Raw genomic sequence first — 26,892 nt, 5'->3', positions numbered from 1 at the left:
ATAGCCTACTGGTAAACTGACTGTTTTATCTATAACTATCTTTTTTACTCCTAATATTGTCCTATGACTTCAAATCTATTTAGTTTTATGTTAATGTTGTTATACCAAGTTTCTTTCAGTTACTATTTGTCTGATATGTGCTTTTTCCATCTCGTTACTTTCTTTCAGATTTTAGCTATGTCTCATAAAGAGAAAAAATGTTTCCTTTCAATCTGAGATTTTTTCTTTCAACAAATTTAATCTATTTACAATTATCATGATTATTCATGTCTTGAACTTATTTTTTTCATCTGATTTTCCCTTATCCACAATTTGAATCAAGGGCAAAGAGTTGAATTAATCACAGTTTTCATTTTACAGCAAATTATCACTAGTTTTACACACTTAATTTGTTTTTCTCCAAGTTTCCTCCTTCATTTATCTCCCATCTCATGTGATTAGAATACATCCTTAACATGCCTAATGTGATTATAAAATAAGTAGGTGTGGTTTGAAAGTCTGGTAAAATTCATCCATATAACCATTTAATCTTTTCATTTTGTTTTCAATTTTTTTCTTCTTTCTTTCCTATCATTGTCTGCTTGCTGTCAATTGATAGGAATTGTCCTATCAATTCCCTTGTTTCCCACTACTGGCTTGCTGACTTGATTTCTTTTGACTTTTTTTTTTTACTTATTACCTTTACCTTTTTTTTTTTTTTTTTTTTTTTTTTGTGGTACGCGGGCCTCTCACTGCTGTGGCCTCTCGCATTGCGGAGCACAGGCTCCAGATGCACAGGCTCAGCAGCCATGGCCCACGGGCCCAGCCGCTCCGTGGCATGTGGGATCTTCCCGGACCGGGGCACGAACCCGTGTCCCCTGCATCGGCAGGTGGACCCTCAACCACTGCACCACCAGGGAAGCCCTACCTTTACCTTTTGAACATGCAAACATAACTTAACGAAGACTGAAATTAATGTTTATGTTATCCTCCTAAACAATATAGACTCCACTCTTGTTTTGCAGCAAACCTTCATGTTCCATATTACTGTGGAAATGTTGCTTCCACTTTAACTGTCACTCAAATCAATTTTATTTGTATAGTCAGTGCTTATTCAGACTTATCAACACATTTAGCAATGTCTTAGCAATATCCATGGCTTTTTGCTTCTAAGTCCTTCCTTCCGAGTTCAATTTCTTCTCTCCTGAAGTATTTACATTCTTCTCTATTTCTTAGACCACGGGTCTTTAAGTCATAAACGCCCTGTTCTTGTTCACCTGAAAATGTCCATATTTTATCTTAACTCTTGTATTATAGTTTAACTTGGTATAGAACTCTAAGTTAACAGTTATTTTCCCTCAAAACTTTCCAACTATTATTCCATTTTCCTCTGCAGTCTACTGTTGATAACTGTCAGCATGTAATTAGTTTTTCTCTCTGGCTGCTTTTACAGATGTGTCTATGCTTTAAATGGTTCTGCAGTTTTCACCACAGGATATCTGTATGTAAATATATTTCATATTCTTTAGAACCTGTGTGTTTCTTCCATATAGATATTGACATATTTCAATTCTATAACAAAATCAGCATTATATCTTAAATTATCGCCTCTGCCCCACCTTTCTGTCGGGCCTTTTCATTATCTCCTCCATGTTTCTTAGCCAATACTTACTGCCTGTCTACCTTTTTACCTTTTGGGTCAGCACGCTAGTGACCCCCTCAGATCCCTCTCCACTGGGTTAGTTATCTCCTTTTGGTACTTTATATGTTATTGAAGCCATGTATTATTTATAATTTTAATAACTTTTTTATTTTTAGAAGTTCTACTTGAATTTTTCAAATCTACATGTTCTTTTTCTATACCATCAGTTCATATGTATTATGGTTTCTATTCCTTCATTAAGCTCAAAAGCCCTTTAATTACACTTATTGTATAGAATCTTTCAGATTGTTCTATTTTCCCTACTTGGAGTACTAATTCTCCCTACATCTTGCACCAGCTAATTTTCTGTCAAGATATGTAATTTTCTCACATAATTTATAATTTTAATTACAAGCTCATCCTCAGTGAGGGTAATATTTTCTAAGATGTTTTCAGGGCTCTGTTTTATGGAAGTATCCACATATAGTGGTTTAACATTTGCTTCTCTGAGGACTTCAAAAGTATCGGAACCAGTTTTATTAATAATTTCTCAGCTTGTGGTTCTAATACTATAATAGTAAAATAAGTTAAATTCAGGGATTTGATTTCTTGCAACTGACTTTTTTTTTTTACCTCACTTATAGCTTCAGGCATCCAGAAAACTCCTTGCTGTTTCCTTTGTTGTCACATCTCTGTTCTGTGGATGGGGTAGCTGTCGAATCCTCCATGCTTTATGTAAGAGCTCCCCTCAAAGTCTGTGCAGCCTAAGTCCATATATCCTGTTCTGTTGCTCTGGCTTTGAGTTCCCTCTCTATTTTTGCACTTAGTTATTTCACTTCTAAAGCTCAGCTCTTATTATTATTATGTTGTTGTTGTTGTTGTTGCTTTTATCCAGCATGTACCTGTGTTTGTAGCATTAAGGGTGCCGACCACATCAGTTTCATCCACTTTGTTGTTAGAAGTTCCATTGGGGTGCCTTGTTATATATAGGAGTCAAGATCCTTATCTAATTCTCTTGTCCTGACCCTTAGTTCTCAAAACCAGTCTTGATTTGAAATATCCCACTCAGTCATTCCCAGCATTTACTCAACCAAAGTAAAGACATGCTTGGAGAAAAGCAAAGCCAAGTAGTGTTCTTTGAATTATTTGAATCTGAAATTCTATGTACTCTTCAGACCCTGAGTTTCTTCATTCCTTTAAGAAACTAATGCCACACAAAGGGAGTGGCTGCTCCTTTTATCCCAAATATATATGCCTTGGTTCCCACAGTAATGCCTTCATTAGGTCTTGTTCACAATTATTGGATATTTCCATTTCCTTTCCTCCAGGTTGCCTGCATAATTAAGAGCACTTCAAGACCTAGAACACACGTGATGTGCTTTACAGAGGGCCAATTAAATGACTGTTTTCTCTGTTTCATTACAAACACCGTCAGAAATAAAAATGGACATATATACACTACCAAATGTAAAGTAGATAGCTAGTGGGAAGCAGCCGCATAGCACAGGGAGATCAGCTCAGTGCTTTGTGTCCAGCTAGAGGGGTGGCATAAAGAGGGTGGGAGGGAGACGCAAGATGGAGGAGATATGGGGATATATGTACATGTATAACTGATTCACTTTGTTATAAAGCAGAAACTAACACACCATTGTAAAGCAATTATACGCCAATAAAGATGTAAAAAAAAAAAAGAAATAAAAATGAGGATCTAACCTAATATGCAAAGGGAAGTTCTGTTGTTTTTAATTTTCTAAAGTGTGATGCCCGTTGGTCAATATTAGGTAATGTTTCATGCACAGTAATATATTTAAAGTATCTGCAGCTCAACATAGCCCTCCTTGGGGGAGAAAAGCCTTTGTTAATATCCAATAAGCGAGAAAGAGCACTAGTACATATACTATAGGTTATATTTGCATATACACATACAATACCTCATTCTGAAAGCTGTATTCTATCCAAGGACAAATGTAAGTTGGGTGGTGATCTAAGATATATAAGAAAAAGATCAGTATGAAATAAACAAATCACTCCACAAATCCTTGTCTACTGCTCCTCAGGATGGGAGTGAAAGACTGTATTTCAGTAAAATTTTCAGTGGCTTCATCAGTTATTTAAATATTTATTCATCTTTAGCCCCACAGCTATCAATATTTTAGTGAGGTCATTTTTTTAAAAAAAATATGAATAATGTGGGTCATCTCCAAATAAATAGTCACTACATATTGTAGTAAGACCAAATATTAGGTTTATATGTGAAAGACCTTTTCTTTAAAAAAAAATTCATGTCTTTTTTTGTGTTCTTTAAACATTCTTTACCTCCTGCCTTCATTAATCAGTGTAGAAACTGCAAGTTTCACAGGGACTCTCAAGCTTCCTTATATTGTAAATAACTACTGAATCACACAAGGATTGCCCCCAAACACACATATCCTTCTACCTAACCATTTTTTAATAAGAATAAGTGCCTATGCAAAGACTTCTAACATCAGCCCTTGGTCCATGCTTTGTCCTAGCCAAAGTAGAAAAGGAACAGATGTAAAGACATAGTCAGTTACCTCTCTATCCCCGCACTCTGCTCAGTTGCCTCCCCACTGCAATTCTATACATCTTTGTGTCTCTCCCTTCTTTTATGAGACTGCAGGTCTGTTAACAGTGACTGGAAGGATTAAAGATAGATTGATTTTTGGCTCCTACATGTACCTCATTTACAAACTTTTAATGTTTACAAAGAAAAAGCAGATTCTTGTAACTAAACACAGCAGAAATTTTATTGTTCCAATACAACACTGTTGTTCAATTATTCAGCCCTTACGATCTTTCCAAAAGGGTAGCTCCTCGTATATATTTTCTAGTGGCAAAGAAATTCTCACTGTTGATTTGGCAGGTGAAAAGAATGACTTCTATTATAAGTAATACAGAAAGCTTATATGCTGGATCAACTTACAAGGTAATAGAAACTCCTCTTTTGAGCAACATGCCAGAACTCAACATCCAAATGATTTTTCATCTCCCTCAAAGTAGGCAGCTTAGAATGTATCTTCACTGTTCTCACAGGCAATGTTGACTTTGCTCAGAACGTTTCTGGAACTCCTCTTTCAGAATTGTCTTCAGGGCCTGGTACACATTGCTTTGAATAGCCTCTTGGGTAGCAAATCACCATCATGGAAGAGTTATTCTTATTTCATTTTGTCTTTAAGATGTAAACATTATATGGAGGCAACTGAAACAGGTGTTCAAGGTGGGTAATATATTGGGTTTGCTCAAACCCCAGGTAGTGAGACTATCAGGTAATGGGAGTATTTTCCTAGTGTACTTTATAAACTGATCCTGAAGCTAGGATGAATTTCAAAATTGTTGGGAAAACAACAGCCTCATAAAAATAAGAACAAATCCTCTCACAGCAACCCCTTCAATGGGCAACACTCCTCTCCTTTAACAGTTTAAGTACTGCTGTATTTCTTGTGGGGAATTACTTTTTGCTTATGAAACAAACTTTTTGTTTATAAAACTTTTTGTTTATGTTCATATATTCACTGTCTTTAAAAATATTTAAAGAGGTTTGCTGACGCTATTTTTATGTTCAAGTTGTACAGAATTTTTTAAGATTTGCTTTCAAAATGTGTCTGGACACTATTTAAGGAAGGTAAATGTTTTCTAGGGGAAATGCTAGGATATGATCATTGAAGTTTTATTTACCTCAGAGTACGTTTCCTTGGTTGCATAAAGCATGCAAATATTGGTACAATGTTCCCTTTCCTGAGGCAGAGAAGTGGAGTGAAGTAACAGGAGATGCCGTAGACTTGGAATGAAGGGGTGTCAACTCTAGCCCTGGCTAATCTTTTGGTTAAGTGACTTAGCAAATATCAGATTGTTTTTCCGTCAGTGACGCTAATCAGCCTCTGAGGATTTGGGGGATTAAGTGAAGTGACTTTTGAAAGCCCTACAGAATCAACTTGTAGCAGGAGACAGATCCTTAGAGTTCTTTTTTTTTTTAATTAATTTATTTATTTTTGGCTGCGTTGGGTCTTTGTTGCTGCATGTGGGCTCTTCTCTAGTTGTGGTGAGTGGGGGCTACTTTTCGTTGTGGTGAGTGGGCTTCTCATTGCAGTAGCTTCTCTCATTGTGGAGCACGGGCTCTAGGCACACAGGCTTCAGTAGTTGCAGCGTGTGGGCTCAGAAGTTGTGGCACGCAGGCTCAGTAGTTGTGGCTCGCAGGCTCTAGACCGCAGGCTCAGTAGCTGTGGCGCACGGGCTTAGTTGCTCTGTGGCATGTGGGATCTTCCCAGACCAGGGCTTTGAACCCGTGTCCCCTGCTTTGGCAGGCGGATTCTTAACCACTGCGCCACCAGGGAAACCCCCAGATCCTTAGAGTTCTGAATGGGGAAATCCAAAAATACTATCCTGAACTGGCAATTAGAGTTTAGCTCCCTTTTAGCCTCTGACTCATTCACTGCACTTTCAGCCTTTTGGAAAATGCTGAAATGCTGGATGAGCTCAAGGATCGCTGAAGCACAGGACTCAAATGATCACAGCTGAAAACCCGGAAACACTGTTTCCGGAATTGTGATTATAATCAGCAATCATAGTAAACATTGCCACAAGAGACACCAGCTACTACCTGAAGGCAGAAAGTATATATATGACATAGTACATAGCTTAATTTATCTACATATGTATTTTTTAAAATCTGGAAACAGATAGATCTTCTATAGATCTATTTTAGATAGATAGATGGTAGATAGATAGACAGATAGGGATTTATATATATATACATACATATATATATATATATATACACACACACCATGAGGAAACGAGGCCATCTGTGATGTGGAATTATTTTTTCTTCTTTTTTGCCTTACCTATATTTTCTAATTTTTCTAAAATGAACACATAGGATCATGAATAACTTCAATTCTCATAAAAATAAAATACTCAGTGTAAGTGGGATCATGCTGCAGAAGTGACACCAGAACATATGTCTGTTACCTTTATCTACTTGCCCCATACTGGCCTGCACAAAACTGTCAGGTACATGCGTCCTGGGCAGCACCCTATGGATTATCTTGTTAGCAAAATTTTTAAATCAGTCTATCATCCATATAAAAGTTGATTAAAGGGCTCATCCATTATACTGAATTCAAGGTCACTTATCCCTGTGCAACTGGAAAAACAATGCAAATAAAATACAGAGTCTGCATTGCTCTCATCATTCACATCCGTCCAAGCTAATTAAAAATAGATTTTTTACCCATTGTTCTGTACTCAGAAAAATTACGGTTCTTGTTTGTTCTCTGTGTATCACCAAGAAACAGCATGTATATGAAGGCTGCCAACCTTAAAATATGGTCCATTTAAATCTTAGAAACTGGAACTACATTTAGTTTCTCATTTTTTCCACCTTTATTGTCACTGTTCAATGCCAAAATGTTCTCTGGAGAGTACACAGAATAAAAGACCACATCCATTTCCAATAACTTACAGAAGAGTACGACTCTCAATGAACTCTTCTTGCAAAGGGCACAGTGGAAGAGAAACACTTTTGAGTGAATTACTATGAAAAAACTGCAGTATGTGAGAACTTCTGTTTGACAGTGTTTGACTGAAAAGTTATAAGGTATCCATATTATTTCTCAAGGTATTCATTTTCTGCAAATTAGAGACTGGTTCAAATACTCTTTTTAAATGGCACTGTTTGGAGGTATGATTTTTCTGGGGGGGGAAAAAAACACACTAACGTGTAGTCTGGCATTATGACTGGCCTAATGGTCTATTAGCTTTACACTCCAGAATTTAATGAAAAGGATTTTTGGAAACTTTCAGATCAACATGGGGAGTGAAGAGGTGGGCGTGTGGGTGGAGGATAAATGATGCATGCTGTTTCTGGTATTATTTTAGCACATTTTCAAAAGAAATGATTTTAGCTCATTCTTAGCTTTCAAGTCATCATTTGGAAAATATATGCTGCCTTTGAATGGAACACTGAATTTCAGAGTAATGTATAACTCCTTCTGTTAGAGCAAAATAAAAAACCTTGGTTTCTGTAAATATCATATATCTATGAAACTGGCATTTTTCACGCCACTAAATCTAAGAGGTCTTGCCCAAGGTCACTGTTGGTAGGCAGAATTTTGGCCCCATGACCTTTGCTCACTGAATATTGACTATGTTATCTGCATTGTTACATAATGACATGGCAGATGTAATTAAGGTGACTAATCAGTTGACCAATCAGTTAAACTAGGCAGATTATCCTGGAGTATTCAGTGAGCCTAAGCTAATTAAATGAGACTTTGAAAGCAGAAGTCTTTCTCTGGCTGGTAGCAGATGAAGAAGTCAAAGCTTCAAAGGATGAGAAAGGCTTGATATGCCATTTTTTATTTGAAGATGAAGGGATCCACATGTTAAGTAAATAAGAACTTCAGTCCTATAATAGCATGAAACGGAATTCAGCCAACAACCTGAATGAGTTTGGAAGTGGGATCTCCCCCAGAACTTCCAGATAAGAGCCCAAACTAGCCGGCTTCTTGATTTCAGTCTTGTGAGGCCCTGAGTAGAGGATGCTTCTGGGCCACGTTTTACTTAAACTTCTGACCCACAGGACTGTGAGATAATAAGTGGGTGTTATTCTAAACTGCCAAGTTCAAAGTAATCTGTGACGGCACCAATACAAAATGAACACGGTCACACAGTGAACAAGGGGTCTTAGACACCGTTACCACTCTGTCAACCACCCTCCCCACCAAGTGGCTCGGCCCACACCACCATCCCTGTCACTGCCCCCAGGTGCCTCCCTCACCCAGGGGCACATCCCCTCCTATGTGGCCGAGGGCCTCAGTGCAGCTGACTGCTCAGGGGGCCCACAGTGTCTCACACACGAGGCACAGCCACACGCTCACAACCTCCACGTCACTGCTTTCCACCACCACAGCAGCCCCGGGACCCTGGATGTTGGGCCAGCAGTGTTTTTAAGGGGGTTCCATGGCAGTTGGCAAAGTATTCTGGGCTCTTCTCCTAACCCCAATATTGAGCACTGGAGCTTCTCCAGGATTAGACAACATTTCATCTGTGTAAAACAGCAGAAAGAACATGAGCTCCAGCATCCTGCTGCCGGGGTTCAAATCTGGAGTTCATCTTCTACTAAGCTACATGACTTGGGCAAGGTACTTAACATCTCTTAACCTGTGTTCCCACCGTAAAAGGGAAGTAAAAAGGGTTCTACCTCAAAGATTTGTGGGGAGCATTAAATGAAATATTCATTAGATGTTTAGTGTAGTTCCTGGTAAGCAATAAATGCACGATTACATTTTTTTCTGTTTCTTTCTTTCTGCCACTCATCATCAGGAATATTATGGTGCTCTGTCTTTTCCTATCTATTCAATTAGTTCACCCAGTGAAAACTCACACCCCTTATTACCTTAGAATGTGTTTCACATGTTCTTTGATTCGGTGATACCCAAACTTGCTTGATTTTAAGAAACACCTAAAGTACTTGTTAAAAGTACAAGTTCACAAGCTCCATCTCTGGAGTTTCTCTTTCAGGAAGTCTGGGATAGGAAGTCAGGAAGGCTCTAGAAATCAGCATTTTTATCAAAGGCCTCAGATGATTCCTGTGAACTGTCCTGGTTAGGGTGTAGGATCTATGTAATCATGGGTGTTTCTAGCCACTGATACTGGTTGGGGGAGAGGGAGACCCATGTGCCACGATATCCCAAAAAGCCAGGACCCTTCTAGTGCCACCCTGGGCACTGTCACAGGATACCAAGACCTCATTAGGAAAAGATGCAAGCAACCCACAGCTAATGCAAAGTCTGCAACAGCAAATTCATACATAGGCCCTTAAGAAAGTGTTCCTTCTATCCCACTTTCTGTCATTCAAAGTGGCTGGTTAAACAAGGATCTACTGTACACCACAGGGAACTCTGCTCAATATCCTGTAATAACCTAAATAGGAAAAGAATTTGAAAAAAAACAGATACATGTATAACTAAATCACTTTGCTGTACACCTGAAACTAACACAACATTGTTGATCAACTATGCTCCAGTAAAAAATTAAAATAAAATTTAAAAAACCCAAAGTGGCTGATTAAGGTTAACATTATTTTGGGAAGGGATGAAATGAGAGCTATTATGCCAGGCTATGCTAGAGCATAAAGCAACAAAGCACTGGCCTTGCTAACAGTGCCTGGCACAAAGGAAACACTCATCAAACGGCTGTTGGTTTATATAAATCCTGACCCAATGTGTACAACTTAGTGAGTGACAGGCCAGAGATGCTGCTTTCCCTGTCTGCCATGGGCTTTGTTGGCTGTGTGAGGTTCATAAACATCTCCAAGTCACTCTACATCTTGCAAGGGTGTAGACCCCAAGGGTCGTAGATAAAGGTGGATTTATGTGAAGTTAATTAAACTCAAGTCCTGGCAAAGTGTTCACATAGTCATATATTTTTATAAAATCTTCAAAAAGGAGATTTTTTTGTACTGTTTTCTTTACGAGGACTCCCCAAATTCTATAAGCTTCAGGCTCCATAAAATCTGGAATTACCACCATAGCTCTTTAAAGAGGGGATTGGAACCGGGAAATAGGATGCTTGAGACAGCCATGTCTTCCTTGCAGCCTGGAGCCCCCAACACCAACAGGTTATGCTCCGAGCGAGCCCACAAACTGCGGTCCCCTGCCTCAGGCTCGGCTGATGCCCTCTTCTCCCCGCCCAGCCAGCAGTGCAGAGCTCCCACCCTTGCCTGACCCCAGAAGCTGTTAAGAGCCAAGGAAGACCCTCCACCGGCCCTGCCACTCAAATTCCTTTTTATTGTCCCAGGACTTGGGGTTTCTCACCCCCAGCCCCTCCCACATGTGGCAATTTCATTTCAGCCCTGGCCTGGGGTCCCCCACCCTGTCCCCCACTCGATGGTCATGCTCTCTAACTGTAAACATCGAGGCGGCAGTTTAAAACATGCTGATGCCTTATGCACAACCAGATCTCTACAAATACTCTGTGATTTAATTTGAAATATTTGCTTTATATAATTTGTAGATTTTAGCTATTGGACTAAGATCATTCACAGAAATAGACTGTAATTTACTGCTGTTTCCCCGGGTTTTTTTATTACTGCATAATTAAAACCTACTGTCAGCTAGCACGGGGGGTGGCGACGTTGGTGTTATGCAGTGTGCATTTTAATTGGCTGTACAACCACCATCTCTTCTTCCAGCGGCCCCGCATCTCTGCAATAATGCGTGAGCATAATTCTCAGATCTCTTGAGGTACCTGTAATCCACAGCCTTGCAATAAACCTACGGTCTGACGTTCCAGTTGTCAGCCTTGCAGATGCTTTCACAGTGAAGGACCTCAAACTAAGGGCACGTGGGCTCGGGGAAGTTGGCATAAGTGTGAGCAGGTTTGGAGGAAGCTCGGCACAGAGCATGGCGTTTTCCCCTCTGGTTGTATTCCCTGCAGCCATCAGGACTGACAACTCTATTACAAAGATGGAAACATGGGCCAGCAGCTCTCCCCTTGTGCTGTTTTTCACAGGAAAAGACAGAGCACTCAAGTGGGCAATAGAATGAAAGAGACTGCAGGTTCTTAACAGGAGAACTGCCATCCTAGTCTCTAGGGTTTTTTTTAAATTGAAGTATAGTTGATTTACAATATTGTATTAGTTTCAGGTGTATAGAAAAATGATTCAGTTATTTTTTTTTCAGATTTTTTACATAATAGGCTAATACAAGATATTGAATATAGTTCCCTGCGCTATACAGCAAATCCTTGTTGCTTTTATGTATAGTAGTTTGTATCTGTTAATCCCCCACTCCTAATTTATCCCCTTTCCCCTTTGGTAACCATAAGTTTGTTTTCTATGTCTGTGAGTCTGTTTCTGTTTTGTCTATAGGTTCATTTGTATTATTTTTTAGATTCCACAAATAAGTGATATCATATGGTATTTATCTTCCTCCATCTCACTTACTTCACTAAGTACAATATTCTCTAGGTACATCCATGGTGCTGCAAATGGCAATGTTTCATTCTTGTTTATGGCTCAGTAATATTCCATTGTGTAAATTCACCACATCTATATAGGTCCTTCTAGTCAACAAACGTATACCTACTCTGAGCCAGTCACTGTGTTTGTCACTGGGGGTGTAGCAATGAATAATACACAGTCCTTGTTCTCTATAAGCTCACATTCTAGTAGGGGAAGAAAAACATTCATGTAAACAACTACATTGCCCCACCGCAGGTTTTGCTAGAGATATGAGGAACTATTTGATATAATGGAAAGAACGCGGTCTTTGGAATCAGAGATTAGGGTTCAAATCCCACTTTTGCAGTGCGTTCAGCTCTACTGCCTTTAGAAAAGCTGCTTCTTTAAAGAACAGTGATTTCCTTATAGTAACAGAATGCTACCCTGCAGAGTGCTGGGAGGCTCCACGGCTGCAAGGTGGAGGTGGCTGCTGAAAGCACCCTCCTCCCCTGTGCTCTGTGCAGTTCCAAGCCCCCTTAGAGGAGGTATGCTGGGGGATCCGGTGGCCAAGATTAGAAATGACGGACGTCAAGTGCTTGGTACAGTGGCTAGCATGTCATAGGCACTTGATAAATGGTGGTTATCACTGTTGACAACTGTTAGGGAAACACCACCTCTCCTGTCCCTGAGCTATTTCAATAACAACCAAACTCCAATCTCTCCTCTCCCTGATCCTCCTTAGAGCATTCCAGGAGAGCTCCTTCTGCAAAGCAAAGCTGATCTGCTATAAACGCTTAGTAGCTCCACCCCCCTCAGAGAAATTCTATCATCCTGGCAGAGTGGGGGGCATCAGCGTGTCCCCTGCTTCCTCTCCAGCTGTCTGCCCAGCACCCCTCCCCGCCACCCTCCCTCTGCTTCTTGCAGAGTCACTTCCCTGCCATACGCTGCTTCCTCCTGCCTCCTGATTTTGGACATTCTGTTCCCTTCCAGTCCAACCACATGTGCTTGTTCAAATCCCCTGGAAAAGCCACACTCCAGCCTTCACGTCCTACACAACTACTAACAGAGTGCAACCCCTCCCCCCACAAACTGTTCTCTCCACTTTCGTATTTGCCCCTCTCTAATCCATTCCCCAAAATGCAGCCAGCCTGGTTTTAATTAATCGCATCATGGCACTCACTTCCTTAAAACCTTCAGTGGCTCCCCTCCCATCACACTTTTTTTAATATCTTTATTGGAGTATAATTGCTTTACAATGTTGTGCTAGTTTCTGCTGTATAACAAAGTGAATCAGCTATATGTATACATATATCCCCATATCCCCTCCCTCTTGAGCCTCCCTCCCACCCTCCCTATCCCACCCCTCTAGGTGGTCACAAAGCACCAAGCTGACCTCCCTGTGCTATGCAGCTGCTTCCCACTAGCTAGCTATTTTACATTTGGTAGTGTATATAAGTCCATGCCACTCTCTCACTTTGTCCCAGCTTACCCTTCCCCCTCCCCATGTCCTCAAGTCCATTTTCTACATCTGTGTCTTTATTCCTATCCTGCCCCTAGGTTCTTCAGAACCTTTCTCTTTTTTTTAGATTCCATATATATGTGTTAGCATACAGTATTTGTTTTTCTCTTTCTGACTTCACTCTGTATGACAGACTCTAGGTCCATCCACCTCACTACAAATAACTCAATTTCACTTCTTTTTATGGCTGAGTAATATTCCGTTGTATATATGTGCCACATCTTTACCCATTCATCTGTCACTGGACACTTAGGTTGCTTCCATGTCCTAGCTATAGTAAATAGAGCTGCAATGAACACTGTGGTACATGACTCTTTTTGAATTATGGTTTTCTCAGGGTATAAGCCCAGTAGTGGGATTGCTGGGTCGTATGGTAGTTCTATTTGTAGTTTTTTGAGGAACCTCCATACTGTTCTCCATAGTGGCTGTATCAATTTACATTCCCACCAACAGTGCAAGAGGGTTCCCTTTTCTCCACACCCTCTTCAGCATTCATTGTTTGTAGATTTTTTTGATGATGGCCATTCTGACTGGTGTGAGGTGATACCTCATTGTGGTTTTGACTTGCATTTCTCTAATGATTAGTGATGTTGAGCATGCTTTCATGTGAGTGAAATCCATCTCCCGACCATGGCCTGCAAGGCCCTGCTTGACTGACCCCCTCACATTGTCCCCTTGCTCACTGTGCTCCAGCCACACTGGCCAGCCTGCACTTCCTGCGACCCCAAGCCCTCTTCTGCCTCATGGGAGCGCCAGCCTCTGCTTCAAGACTACTGGACGCCTGTTGTCAGGGGGCCACCTGCTCAGTCTTCCCTGTTCAGCTCCAGGGCCACGCCCCCCAGAAGCCCTTTCCTCCTCCCCAGACAGAATCACGGCCCTGTGATTCTCTCTCATCACATCCTGCTCTTTTCCTTCAGAATATACATTATGATCTGTAATTACTTAATGACCTTCTTTCCCTCTAGATTGTAAATTCCACAAGGATTGAACTTCAGCCCGAGCAGGAAGCCCAGAGCCCCGCACACACGTCTGTGGAGCAGATGCCTCTGTGAAGGTTTCCCACAGCCCGCCAGCCTCCTCCCACACCCATCTGATACCCTGCTCTGTAGCATTTCGTTTGTACGTCAATCTCTCCCCACAAGAATGTGAGCTTCTTGACAACAGGGCTATCTTCTGTGTGTTCCCAGCATAGCAAAGCATCCTCCCTCCACTCCCACATCTGGCATAAAGATTAACTCATGAAGGTGCAGGGCTCCTAAACCTGCAGATAGAAAATGTACAAGCCCTGCCGTCAGATAACACTGTGAGCGAATACGAATGCACGAGAAAAAAAAAGAAGTTTAAATTTACTGAATATACTGAAAATGCTCGCAATTATTAAGTGCTCAAACTGAGTATTGAAGTGAAGTAATTGTGGCATTAAACAGCCATAGCCTACCTTACTCATGACAGGCCTTCAGCCTGGTTTTCTACTGGTACTGACACCTCCTATACCCTGAGGAACAGAAGACCTTGCTCAGGGACCTAGAAGAAGAGAAGGATGAAAAATGTTAGGAGAAGGGAAAGAAAGGAGGGTCGAAAGGGCAAGAAGAGGCAACATGGTGATGGGCAGAGAGCGGAGCTCTGACGTCAGACCACGTGGACTCACACCCTGCCTCAGACCTGGCCTTGGGCAGGTCCCTTGGCCTCTTTAGACCTACGTTTCCTCCACTGAAAAATGAAGATAGAGTTGCCCCCGCAGTTTGTCCTGAGAACTAGATCATGTAAAGCATGTCTGGCTGACATTTGGAAGCACCTAGCAATCCAGGCCCACAGCCACCATTCATTTGTATTTGCTCATCCAAGCATTTATTCAACTCCTCCTGTGTGCCCAGAACTGCTGAGGCTACCAGGAGAGCAAAAACAAACGTGTTTTCACACTCACTGAGCCTACAGTCCCTTCAGGGATACAAACATTCCACTAAGCAAAGGTAAACCTGCACCTGTGGTTGGTGCTACAGAGGCGAAGACACCGCGAGTGCCTGTCACCATGGAGAGAGGCAGTGGCCTAGGGCAGGCTCTGCGGCCAGCTGGCCTCGGTTTGGCTTCTAGGGCTACCACTCACCCACTAACCCGGTAGACAGCCTTGAGCCAGTCACTGTACTTGCCTCCTTATGCTTCTGTTTGCTCATCTGTAGGACAGGGTAACAGCAGTATCTGATGCATAGGGTAGAAGATTAAATAAGTTGGAGAGACGGCCGATGCTTACTAACTACTATATAAGGATTTGCTGTTTCATTATTATTACTTTGCCTAATGAGGGCAGTAAAGAGGGATTCCTAAGAAGTACCATTTGAACTGAGATATTCAAAGGTTAATAGAGTTAAGTAGGTGAAATGGGGGAGTGAAGAGCCCAGGCAAGTGTCCACAGGTGGAAAGGATAGGAGCAAATCCAAGGAACTAATAACAGGCTACCAGGGCTACAGCTGAGAAAAGAAGTCAGACCAGGCAGGACTTCGTAAGTAACGTCAGGAGTTTCATCTTCATCCTACAGGCAATGGGAGAGCAGAGAGGACATCACTCTAACTTCAGAGCAGAGAAGAGACTAGTGAAGGGGCAGAGTGAATGCAGGTATGCCACTAGAAGTTTGCTGTAGAGATCTAGAAGAAATTAGGATGTCATGGACAAGAGGGATGGTAATCCAGATGATAAGACATGGAATGGATTTAAGAGATGTTTTGAAGATAAAACTGACACGACTGGGTGATGGGGCAAGACACAGAGAGAAAAGAAGCAGAGGGAGATGCCCAGCATGACTCTGAGATATCTGGCTTGCAAAACTGGATGGATGGTGGAGCTATGAACTGAGATGGAAATGGAGAACTGATCCTAACAGGAGCAGCACGGATGCAGCGGAGGTTAGGAGTGCATCTAAATAACAATGTATGTGAGTGATCAGAGGGCAAGGAATCTGGGTTTTCTTCCCTTGGAGAAGTCACTTGACCTGCATAGCTCACATTCCGTTAAGGTTCTGCAGAGAGGGAGAACTGACCATCCAAAGGTCATTTTGATTTGGCCATGGGCTGCAGTGATGTGACAACAATGTACACTTAACCTGCTCTTTCTAGCCCAGGCAGTCCTCCACCTCTGGCCCCTCTCAGCAGCCTGAGACCAGCAAGAGGAGAAAGGGTAAGGGTCTAAGTAGAGAGTCCACTGAAGCAAAGAGATAACTGTATCCTCATAGGGCACTGGAACAAAACAATGTTCTCCTTGGTGAACAAAGAATCCACGTAAGTTGTCATGGGAACAGTCAATAGACTTTAACATCATTATTATTTCTAGCTACCCTTGCTCGAGCACTTACAGTACGCCAGGACTTCAATTACACTATCACCTTCACACAGCACCTGTAGTAACAGGAAGAAGGATACAGAGAGAGTAACTTATCTGAGGTTACACAACCACTGAGTGACAGAGCAGGGATTTGGACCCAAGTCTGCATGACTCTGATGCCAATCTTCTTTTTTTTTTTAATAGGATTTTTTTTTTCTTTAAATTTTTGGCTGCATTGGGTCTTTGTTGCTGCACGCCGGCTTTCTCTAGTTGGTCAAGCGGGGGCTACTCTTTGTTGTAGTGCGTGGGCTTCTCATTGCAGTGGCTTCTCTTGTTGCAGAGCGTGGGCTCTAGGCGCGCAGGCTTCAGTAGTTGTGGCACACGGGCTCAGTAGCCGTGGCTCGCGGGCTCTAAAGCGCAGGCTCAGTAGTTGTGGCACATGGGCTTAGTTGCTCCGCGGCATGTGGGATCTTCCCAGACCAGGGCTCGAACCTGTGTCCCCTGCATTGGCAGGTGGATGCTTAACCACTACACCACCAGGGAGGCCCCCAATCTTCTTTTTTTAACCCTAGAGAATTTCTATGAGCAACACTGCAGCATTGACTCCCATACACAAAACAGACATTTTCAGGTGGTTAAACGCATGCAAGGTGAAGCCCTTGGCCACACAATAGAACAAAGCTAATTGGCCTCTGCAGAGATCAAAACCACGACCTTGTCCTTACTTGATCATTCTGCCAAAGGAATGCTTGAGGCAGACAAACTTGCCATCAAACGGCTATCAAGCATTTTATTTCCCTTCGTATTGTGTAGGTTGCTCATTTATTCCAAGAGCTCAGCCTTTCAAAGTAAGCCACTGGATGGAAGGGAGACAAGCGATGCTTCTACAAATCATCAAATGGAAAGGCTTTTTCAGGATTTGTTAAGGACTTAAAAGGTAGGAGGTAAGGGGCTAGAAACCTACCTTCAGAGATGGACAGAACCGGCTCCCAGGTCCTGGCCCTCGGGAATGGAGTACCTCTACTGGCCTTGCCACATGCTCACACTGCCACCTGCTGGACATTGCATGCATCTCCACTTCCCCTAACGGTCCACCTGGAGACCCGCGCACAGCCTATCCTGCAGGTTGATTGCTCACACTTTATCATCCCCTTTTCGCTTTTTAAAGTGTCATACTCAGGAGGAATTTTGGTTTTCTGACCCAAACTCTTTTCAGCCCGATACAATAGAAAGGCAGGTAGGAATCCATGCATGCTCTGGTGTCGGTGTAGGCGAACCAGGAGGACACGGGAACATTTTGTGAGCGATCCGGGGTGGGGGAGGACAGAAACCTCCTCAAATCCTTTTTAAATACAGTGAGATGCATTCTTCCCTGTATATTTTCTTTTCCTTTAAGCACAGCTTGTGGAGCTAAGGGCAGGGTGGGTTTCCAGCTTCAGAACATAGTGCTATTATTTTCCAAGACCGCAGGCAGCAGTCTTTCCTTTTAAAAGAATTATAATCTTCCCCTTTCATTCACTCACAGCATGAAAATAAATTACTGTGCTTGAGCACTTTAAAAGTTAAAGTACGGCACATGCTGATCAAAAGCTGATCTTCAAATACCCATTTCCACCAACATGACTTTTTTAAAGTTTTTTTTTCATTTTTATTTGATTTACCTCATGTGGCATTGCGTCTCTTATTCCAAATTAGATAGGATGCTAACCCCCATTTCTTGGGGATAGGTTTGGAATAGAAAGATGGGTTGGAGAGTATTGGAGATAAAACTCAGTGGCCTACCTAGTGACTCGTCCTTCGTATGTTTAAGGTTCAAGAACTCAGATAAATTAGAATCATTCTCTGAATCCTCTTTCCAAAGGAAGGCACTGAAAGATTTTTGCTTTTCCAGATTTCCAGAACTTCTTGATAATGGAAGAGGACCTGGAATTTCTCAGCCAGTTTTCAGCTTTTTTACGTCGTGTACTGAAGCCCACTACTGTCTTCTCATTTCATGCACAGAACTGAAACCCCATGGTTAGTCTCTCCCCAGGTGGTTTCGCTTATTCCCATGGCCTCAAGCACACCTGAGTGTCACGACTCCCAAGCCCATGTCTTTAGTTTCTAACATTCACCTCAGGTCTACAGCCATCTCTCTAACCGCCCACTAAATATTTCACCCTGGACGTCCCACAAGCACCTTCAATTCATTGTGTCTGATAATCGTGGTCACCCCGGCCCCATCTCCCAAAGCTGCTCTTTCTTCATGTAATCAGCCCAGGTAATGGCAAAGTTATCCACTCAGTTATGTAAACCCAAACCCCAAATGTCTCCTAATACCCCCACCCTTTATGTGTGATTGATCTTGAAGTCCTATTATGCCTACTACCTAATGAAACTATTTATTCTCTTCTCTCCAGCTATGCTGACACTGCCTCTGCATTTGGACTGCTGAAACAGCCTCGCCACTATCTACCTTTCACAATGTTTAATGCTTTCCTTTTCATCCTTCATGTTCAAAAATACAAACCTCATCACATCCTTGATAGCACAATCACAATACATAACAAGAAAAGTTGATAACCTGGGCTTTAGCAAAATTTAAAACTTTCGCTCTGAAAACGATCCTGTTAAGAGGATGAAAAGACAAACTATAGACCAGAAGAAAGTATTCACAATCACATATCCAAACAAGGACTCATATCTAGAAAATATAAGGAACTCTCAAAATTTAACATTAGAAAAACAATTCAACTCAAAAATGGTCAAAAGACATGCACAGACACTGCACAGAAGAGCAGATACGGATGGCAAATAAGCACATGAAAAGGTGTACAGCATAAGCCATTAGAAAAATGCAGATTAAGACTACAATAAGGGGAGGAGGGGAAGATGGCGGAAGAGTAAGACGCGGATATCGCTTTCCTCCCACAGATACACCAGAAATACATCTACACGTGGAACAACTCCTACAGAACACCTACTGAACGCTGACAGAAGACTTCAGACCTCCCAAAAGGCAAGAAACTCCCCACGTACCTGGGTAGGGCAAAAGAAAAAAGAATAAACAGAGACAAAACGATAGGGACGGGACCTGCACCAGTGGGAAGGAGCTGTGAAGGAGGAAAGGTTTCCAACACACTAGGAAGCCCCTTTGAGAGCGGAAACTGCGGGTGGCGGAGGGGGAAGGCTTCGGAGCCGCGGAGGAGAGCGCAGCAACAGGGGTGCGGAGAGCAAAGCGGAGAGATTCCCGCACAGAGGATCGGTGCCGACCGGCACTCACCGGCCCGAGAGGCTTGTGTGCTCACCTGCCAGGGCGGGCGGGGATGGGAGCTGAGGCTCGGGCTTCGGTCGGAGCGCAGGGAGAGGACTGAGGTTGGCGGCGTGAACACAGCCTGCAGGGGGTTAGTGCGCCACGGCTAGCCGGGAGGGAGTCCGGGGAAAAGTCTGGAACTGCCGAAGAGGCAAGAGACTTTTTCTTCCCTCTTTGTTTCCTGGTGCGCGAGGGGGAGGGGATTAAGAGCGCTGCTTAAAGGCGCTCCAGAGACGGGCGCGAGCCGCGGCTAAAAGCACGGACACCAGAGACGGGCATGAGACGCTAACGCTGCTGCTGCCGCCACCAAGAAGCCCGTGTGCGACCACAGGTCACTATCCACAGCCCTCTTCCAGGGAGCCTGTGCAGCCCGCCACTGCCAGGGTCCCGGGATCCAGGGACAACTTCCCCAGGAGAACGCATGGCGCGCCTGAGGCTGGTGCAACGTCACGCCGGCCTCTGCCGCCGCAGGCCCGCCCCGCATCCGTGCCCCTCCCTCCTCCCCGCCCCGGCCTGAGTGAGCCGGAGCCACCGAAGCAGCTGCTCCTTTAACCCCGTCCTGTCTGAGCGAAGAACAGACGCCCTTCAGCGACCTACATGCACAGGCGGGGCCAAGTCCAAAGATGAGCCCCGGGAGCTGTGAGAACAAAGAAGAGAAAGGAAAATCTCTCCCAGCAGCCTCAGAAGCAGCGGATTAAAGCTCCACAATCAACTTGATGTACCCTGCATCTGTGGAATACAAGAGTAGACAACGAATCATCCCAAATTGAGGAGGTGGACTTTAGGAGCAAGATCTATGATTTTTTCCCCTTTTCCTCTTTTTGTGAGTGTGTATGTGTATGCTTCTGTGTGAGATTTTGTCTGTATAGCTTTGCTTCCACCATTTGTCCTAGGGTTCTATCCGTCCGTTTTTTTTCTAATAATTATTTTTTATTTTAATAATTTTATTACATTTTATCTTACTTTATCTTTTCTTTTTTTCCTTCCTTCCCTCCTTCCATCCTTCCTTCCTCCCTCCCTCCTTTCTTTCATTCATTCTTTCTTTCTTTCTTTCTACTTCTACTAATTCTTTCTTTCTACTTTTTCTCCCTTTTATTCTGAGCCGTGTGGATGAAAGGCTCTTGGTGCTGCAGCCAGGAGTCAGTGCTGTGCCTCTGAGGTGGGAGAGCCAACTTCAGGACACTGGTCCACAAGAGACCTCCCACCTCCATATAATATCAAAAGGCGAATATCTCCCAGAGATCTCCATCTCAACACCAGCACCCAGCTTCACTCAACGACCAGCAAGCTACAGTGCTGGACACCCTATGCCAAACAACTAGCAAGACAGGAACACAAAACCACCCATTAGCAGAGAGGCTGCCTAAAATCATAATAAGTCCACAGACACCCCAAAACACACCACCAGACGTGGACCTGCCCAGCAGAAAGACAAGATCCAGCCTCATCCACCAGAACACAGGCTCTAGTCCCCTCCACCAGGAAGACTACACAACCCACTGAACCAACCTCAGCCACTGAGGACAGACACCAAAAACAACAGGAACTACGAACCTGCAGCCTGCAAAAAGGAGACCCCAAACACAGTAAGATAAGCAAAATGAGAAGACAAAAAAACACACAGCAGATGAAGGAGTGAGGTAAAAACCCACCAGACCTAACAAATGAAGAGGAAATAGGCAGTCTACCTGAAAAATAATTCAGAATACTGATAGTAAAGATGATCCAAAATCTTGGAAATAGAATAGACAAAATGCAAGAAACATTTAACAAGGACCTAGAAGAACTAAAGATGAAACAAACAACAATGAACAACACAATAAATGAAATTAAAAGTACTCTAGATGGGATCAATAGCAGAATAACTGAGGCAGAAGAACGGATAAGTGACCTGGAAGATAAAATAGTGGAAATAACTACTGCAGAGCAGAATAAAAAAAAAAGAATGAAAAAAACTGAGGACAGTCTCAGAGACCTCTGGGACAACATTAAATGCACCAACATTCGAATTATAGGGGTTCCAGAAGGAGAAGAGAAAACGAAAGGGACTGAGAAAATATTTGAAGAGATTATAGTTGAAAACTTCCCTAATATGGGAAAGGAAATAGTTAACCAAGTCCAGAAGCACAGAGAGTCCCATACAGGATAAATACAAGGAGAAATATGCCAAGACACATATTAATCAAACTGTCAAAAATTAAATACAAAGAAAACATATTAAAAGCAGCAAGGGAAAAACAAATAACACACAAGGGAATCCCCATAAGGTTAACAGCTGATCTCTCAGCAGAAACTCTGCAAGCCAGAAGTGAGTGGCAGGACATATTCAAAGTGATGAAGGAGAAAAACCTGCAACCAAGATTACTCTACCCAGCAAGGATCTCATTCAGATTTGATGGAGAAATTAAAACCTTTACAGACAAGCAAAAGCTGACAGAATTCAGCACCACCAAACCAGCTGTACAACAAATGCTAAAGGAACTTCCCTAGGCAAGAAACACAAGAGAAGGAAAAGACCTACAATAACAAACCCAAAACAATTAAGAAAATGGGAATAGGAACATACATATCGATAATTACCTTAAAAGTAAATGGACTAAATGCTCCCACCAAAAGACACAGTTTGGCTGAATGGATACAAAAACAAGACCCATATATATGCTGTCTACAAGAGACCCACTTCAGACCTAGAGACACATACAGACTGAAAGTAAGGGGATGGAAAAAGATACTGCATGCAAATGGAAACCAAAAGAGAGCTGGAGTAGCAATTCTCGTATCAGACAAAATAGACTTTAAGATAAAGACTATTAGAAGAGACAAAGAAGGACACTACATAATGATCAAGGGATCGATCCAAGAAGAAGATATAACAATTGTAAATATTTATGTACCCAACATAGGAGCACCTCAATACATAAGGCAAATACTAACAGCCATAAAAGGGGAAATCGACAGTAACACATTCATAGTAGGGGACTTTAACACCCCACTTTCACCAATGGACAGATCATCCAAAATGAAAATAAATAAGGAAACACAAGCTTTAAATGATACATTAAACAAGATGGACTTAATTGATATTTATAGGACATTCCATCCAAAAACAACATAATACACATTTTTCTCAAGTGCTCATGGAACATTCTCCAGGATAGATCATATCTTGGGTCACAAATCAAGCCTTGGTAAATTTAAGAAAATTGAAATTGTATCAACCACAATGCTATTAGATTAGATATCAATTACAGGAAAAGATCTGTAAAAAATACAAACACATGGAGGCTAAACAATACACTACTTAATAACGAAGTGATCACTGAAGAAATCAAAGAGGAAATAAAAAAATACCTAGAAACAAATGACAATGGAGACATGATGACCCAAACCTATGGGGTGCAGCAAAAGCAGTTCTAAGAGGGAAGCTTATAGCAATACAATGCTACCTTAAGAAACAGGAAACATCTCGAATAAACAACCTAACCTTGCACCTAAAGCATCAGAGAAAGAAGAACAAAAAAACCCTCAAAGTTAGCAGAAGGAAAGAAATCATAAAAATCAGATCAGAAATAAATAAGAAAGAAATGAAGGAAATGATAGCAAAGATCAATAAAACTGAAAGCTGGTTCTTTGAGAAGATAAACAAAATTCATAAACCATTAGCCAGACTCATCAAGGAAAAAAAGGGAGAAGACTCAAATCACTAGAATTAAAAATGAAAAAGGAGAAGTAACAACTGACACTGCAGAAATACAAAAGATCATGAGAGATTACTACAAGCAACTCTATGCCAATAAAATGGACAACCTGGAAGAAAGGGACAAATTCTTAGAAATGCAAAACCTGCCACGACTGAATCAGGAAGAAATTGAAAATATGAAGAGACCAATCACAAGCACTGAAATTGAAACTGTGATTAAAAATCTTCCAACAAACAAAAGCCCAGGACCAGATGGCTTCACAGGCGAATTCTATCAAACATTTAGAGAAGAGCTAACACCTATCCTTCTCAAACTCTTCCAAAATATAGCAGAGGGAGGAACACTCCCAAACTCATTCTACAAGGCCACCATCACCCTGATACCAAAACCAGACAAGGATGTCACAAGGAAAGAAAACTACAGGCCAATATCACTGATGAACATAGAAGCAAAAATCCTCAACAAAATACTAGCAAACAGAATCCAACAGCACATTAAAAGGATCATACACCATGATCAAGTGGGGTTTATTCCAGGAATGCAAGGATTCTTCAATATATACAAATCAATCAATGTGATACACCATATTAACAAATTGAAGGAGAAAAACCATATGGTCATCTCAATAGATGCAGAGAAGGCTTTCAACAAAATTCAACACCCATTTATGATAAAAAACCCTGCAGAAAGTAGGCATAGAGGGAACTTTCTTCAACACAATAAAGGCCATATATGACAAACCCAAAGCCAACATCATCCTCAATGGTGAAAAACTGAAACCATTTCCACTAAGATCAGGAACAAGACAAGGTTGCCCACACTCGCCACTCTTATTCAACATAGTTTTGGAAGTTTTAGCCACAGCAATCAGAGAAGAAAAGACAGTAAAAGGAATCCAAATCGGAAAAGAAGAAGTAAAGCTGTCACTGTTTGCAGATGACATGATACTATACATAGAGAATCCTAAAGATGCTACCAGAAAACTACTAGAGCTAATCAAAGAACTTGGTAAAGTAGCAGGATACAAAATTAATGCACAGAAATCTCTGGCATTCCCCTACACTAATGATGAAAATCTGAAAGTGAAATCAAGAAAACACTCCCATTTACCACTGCAACAAAAAGAATAAAATATCTAGGAATAAACCTAGCTAAGGAGACAAAAGACCTGTATGCAGAAAATTATAAGACACTGATGAAAAAATTAAAGATGATACAAATAGATGGAGAGATATACCATGTTCTTGGATTGGAAGAATCAACATTGTGAAAATGACTCTACTACCCAAAGCAATCTACAGATTCAATGCAATCCCTATCAAACTACCACTGGCATTTTTCACAGAACTAGAACAAAAAATTTCACAATTTGTATGGAAACACAAAAGACCCCAAATAGCCAAAGCAATCTTGAGAATGAAAAATGGAGCTGGAGGAATCAGGCTCCTGGACTTCAGACTATACCACAAAGCTACAGTAATCAAGACAGTGTGGTACTGGCACAAAAACAGAAAGATAGATCAATGGAACAGGATAGAAAGCCCAGAGATCAACCCACGCACATATGGTCACCTTATCTTTGATAAAGGAGGCAGGAATGTACAGTGGAGAAAGAAAAGCCTCTTCAATAAGTGGTGCTGGGAAAACTGGACAGGTATATGTAAAAGTATGAGATTAGATCACTCCCTAACACCGTACACAATAATAAGCTCAAAATGGATTAAAGACCTAAATGTAAGGCCAGAAACTATCAAACTCTTAGAGGAAAACATAGGCAGAACACTCTATGACATAAATCACAGCAAGATCCTTTTTCACCCACCTCCTAGAGAAATGGAAATAAAAACAAAAATAAACAAATGGGACCTAATGAAACTGCAAAGCTTTTGCATAGCAAAGGAAACCATAAACAAGACAAAAAGACAACCCTCAGAATGGGAGAAAATATTTGCAAATGAAGCAACTGACAAAGGATTAATCTCCAAAATTTTAAGCAGCTCATGCAGCTCAATAACAAAAAACAAACAACCCAATCCAAAAATGGGCAGAAGACCTAAATAGACATTTCTCCAAAGAAGATATACAGACTGCCAACAAACACATGAAAGAATGCTCAACATCATTAATCGTTAGAGAAATGCAAATCAAAACTACAATGAGATATCATCTCACATCAGTCAGAATGGCCATCACCAAAAAATCTAGAAACAATAAATGCTGGCGAGGGTGTGGAGAAAAGGGAACACTCCTGCACTGCTGGTGGGAATGTGAATTGGTACAGCCACTATGGAGAACAGCATGGAGGTTCCTTAAAAAACTACAAATAGAACTACCATATGACCCAGCAATCCCACTACTGGGCATATACCCTGAGAAAACCAGAATTCAAAAAGAGTCATGTACCACAATGTTCATTGCAGCTCTATTTACAATAGCCAGGAGATGGAAACAACCTAAGTGTCCATCATGGGATGAATGGATAAAGAAGATGTGGCACATATATACAATGGAATATTACTCAGCCATAAAAAGAAACGAAATTGAGCTATTTGTAATGAGTTGGACAGACCTAGAGTCTGTCATACAGAGGGAAGTCAGTCAGAAAGAGAAAGACAAATACCGTATGCTAACACATATATATGGAATTTAAGAAAAAAAAAGTCATGAAGAACCTAGGGGTAAGACAGGAATAAAGACACAGACCTACTAGAGAATGGACTTGAGGATATGGGGAGGGGGAGGGGTAATCTGTGACAAAGCGAGAGAGAGGCATGGACATATATACACTATGAAATGTAAGGTAGATAGCTAGTGGGAAGCAGCCGCATAGCACAGGGAGATCAGCACGGAGCTTTGTGACCGTCTGGAGGGGTGGGATAGGGAGGGTGGGAGGGAGGGAGACACAAGAGGAAAGAGATATGGGAACATATGTATATGTATAACTGATTCACTTTGTTATAGAGCAGAAACTAACACACCATTGTAAAGCAATTACACTCTAATAAAGATGTAAAAAATAAAATTAAATTAAATTTTAAAAAAAGACTACAATAAGATATAATTATACCTGTCAGAGTGACTAAAATAATAAATTGTGATAACACCAAATTTAGAGGAGGATGTGGAGAAGTTAGATCACTAGTGAAAATGTAAGATGGCAGAGCCACTTTGAAAATAGTTTGACATTTCCTTTTAAAACTAACAATAGACTTACACCAACAGAGCCAGCAACTACACTCTTGGGCATATAACAGAGAGGGGAAAACTTGTTTTCACACAGAAATTTAGACACAAATGTCATAGTAGCTTCACTTGCAATAACCAAAAACTACCCAAATACCCTTCAGTAAGTGAATGGTTGAACAAACTGTACTACTGACAGCCCATGGAATATTACTCAGCAATAAAAGGTAGTGAACTGTTGATACAAGAAACATCTTGAATGAACCTCAACAAAATTATGTTGAATAAAAAAAAATTTAA

At 41.6% G+C, this 26,892-nt stretch overlaps 1 long non-coding RNA gene across 4 annotated transcripts in view; it reads right to left on the bottom strand.

The window, feature by feature from the left end:
- Positions 1-26,892, bottom strand: part of LOC113623809 (uncharacterized) — a 576,501-nt gene that overhangs the window by 424,714 nt on the left and 124,895 nt on the right. For all 4 annotated transcript variants that reach the window (XR_003434080.1, XR_003434081.1, XR_003434079.1 and 1 more), the window contains one exon: positions 14,543-14,628. This is a non-coding gene — a long non-coding RNA (uncharacterized LOC113623809). The remainder of the gene's footprint in view (positions 1-14,542; positions 14,629-26,892) is intronic.

The sequence above is a fragment of the Aethalodelphis obliquidens genome, unplaced genomic scaffold, assembly GCF_003676395.1.
Source record: "Aethalodelphis obliquidens isolate GAN/ISIS:26980383/991018 unplaced genomic scaffold, ASM367639v1 scaffold12, whole genome shotgun sequence".
Lineage (NCBI taxonomy): Eukaryota > Metazoa > Chordata > Mammalia > Artiodactyla > Delphinidae > Aethalodelphis > Aethalodelphis obliquidens.
Note: the sequence above shows the minus strand (reverse complement) of the source record. Positions and strands in the feature narration are given on the sequence as shown.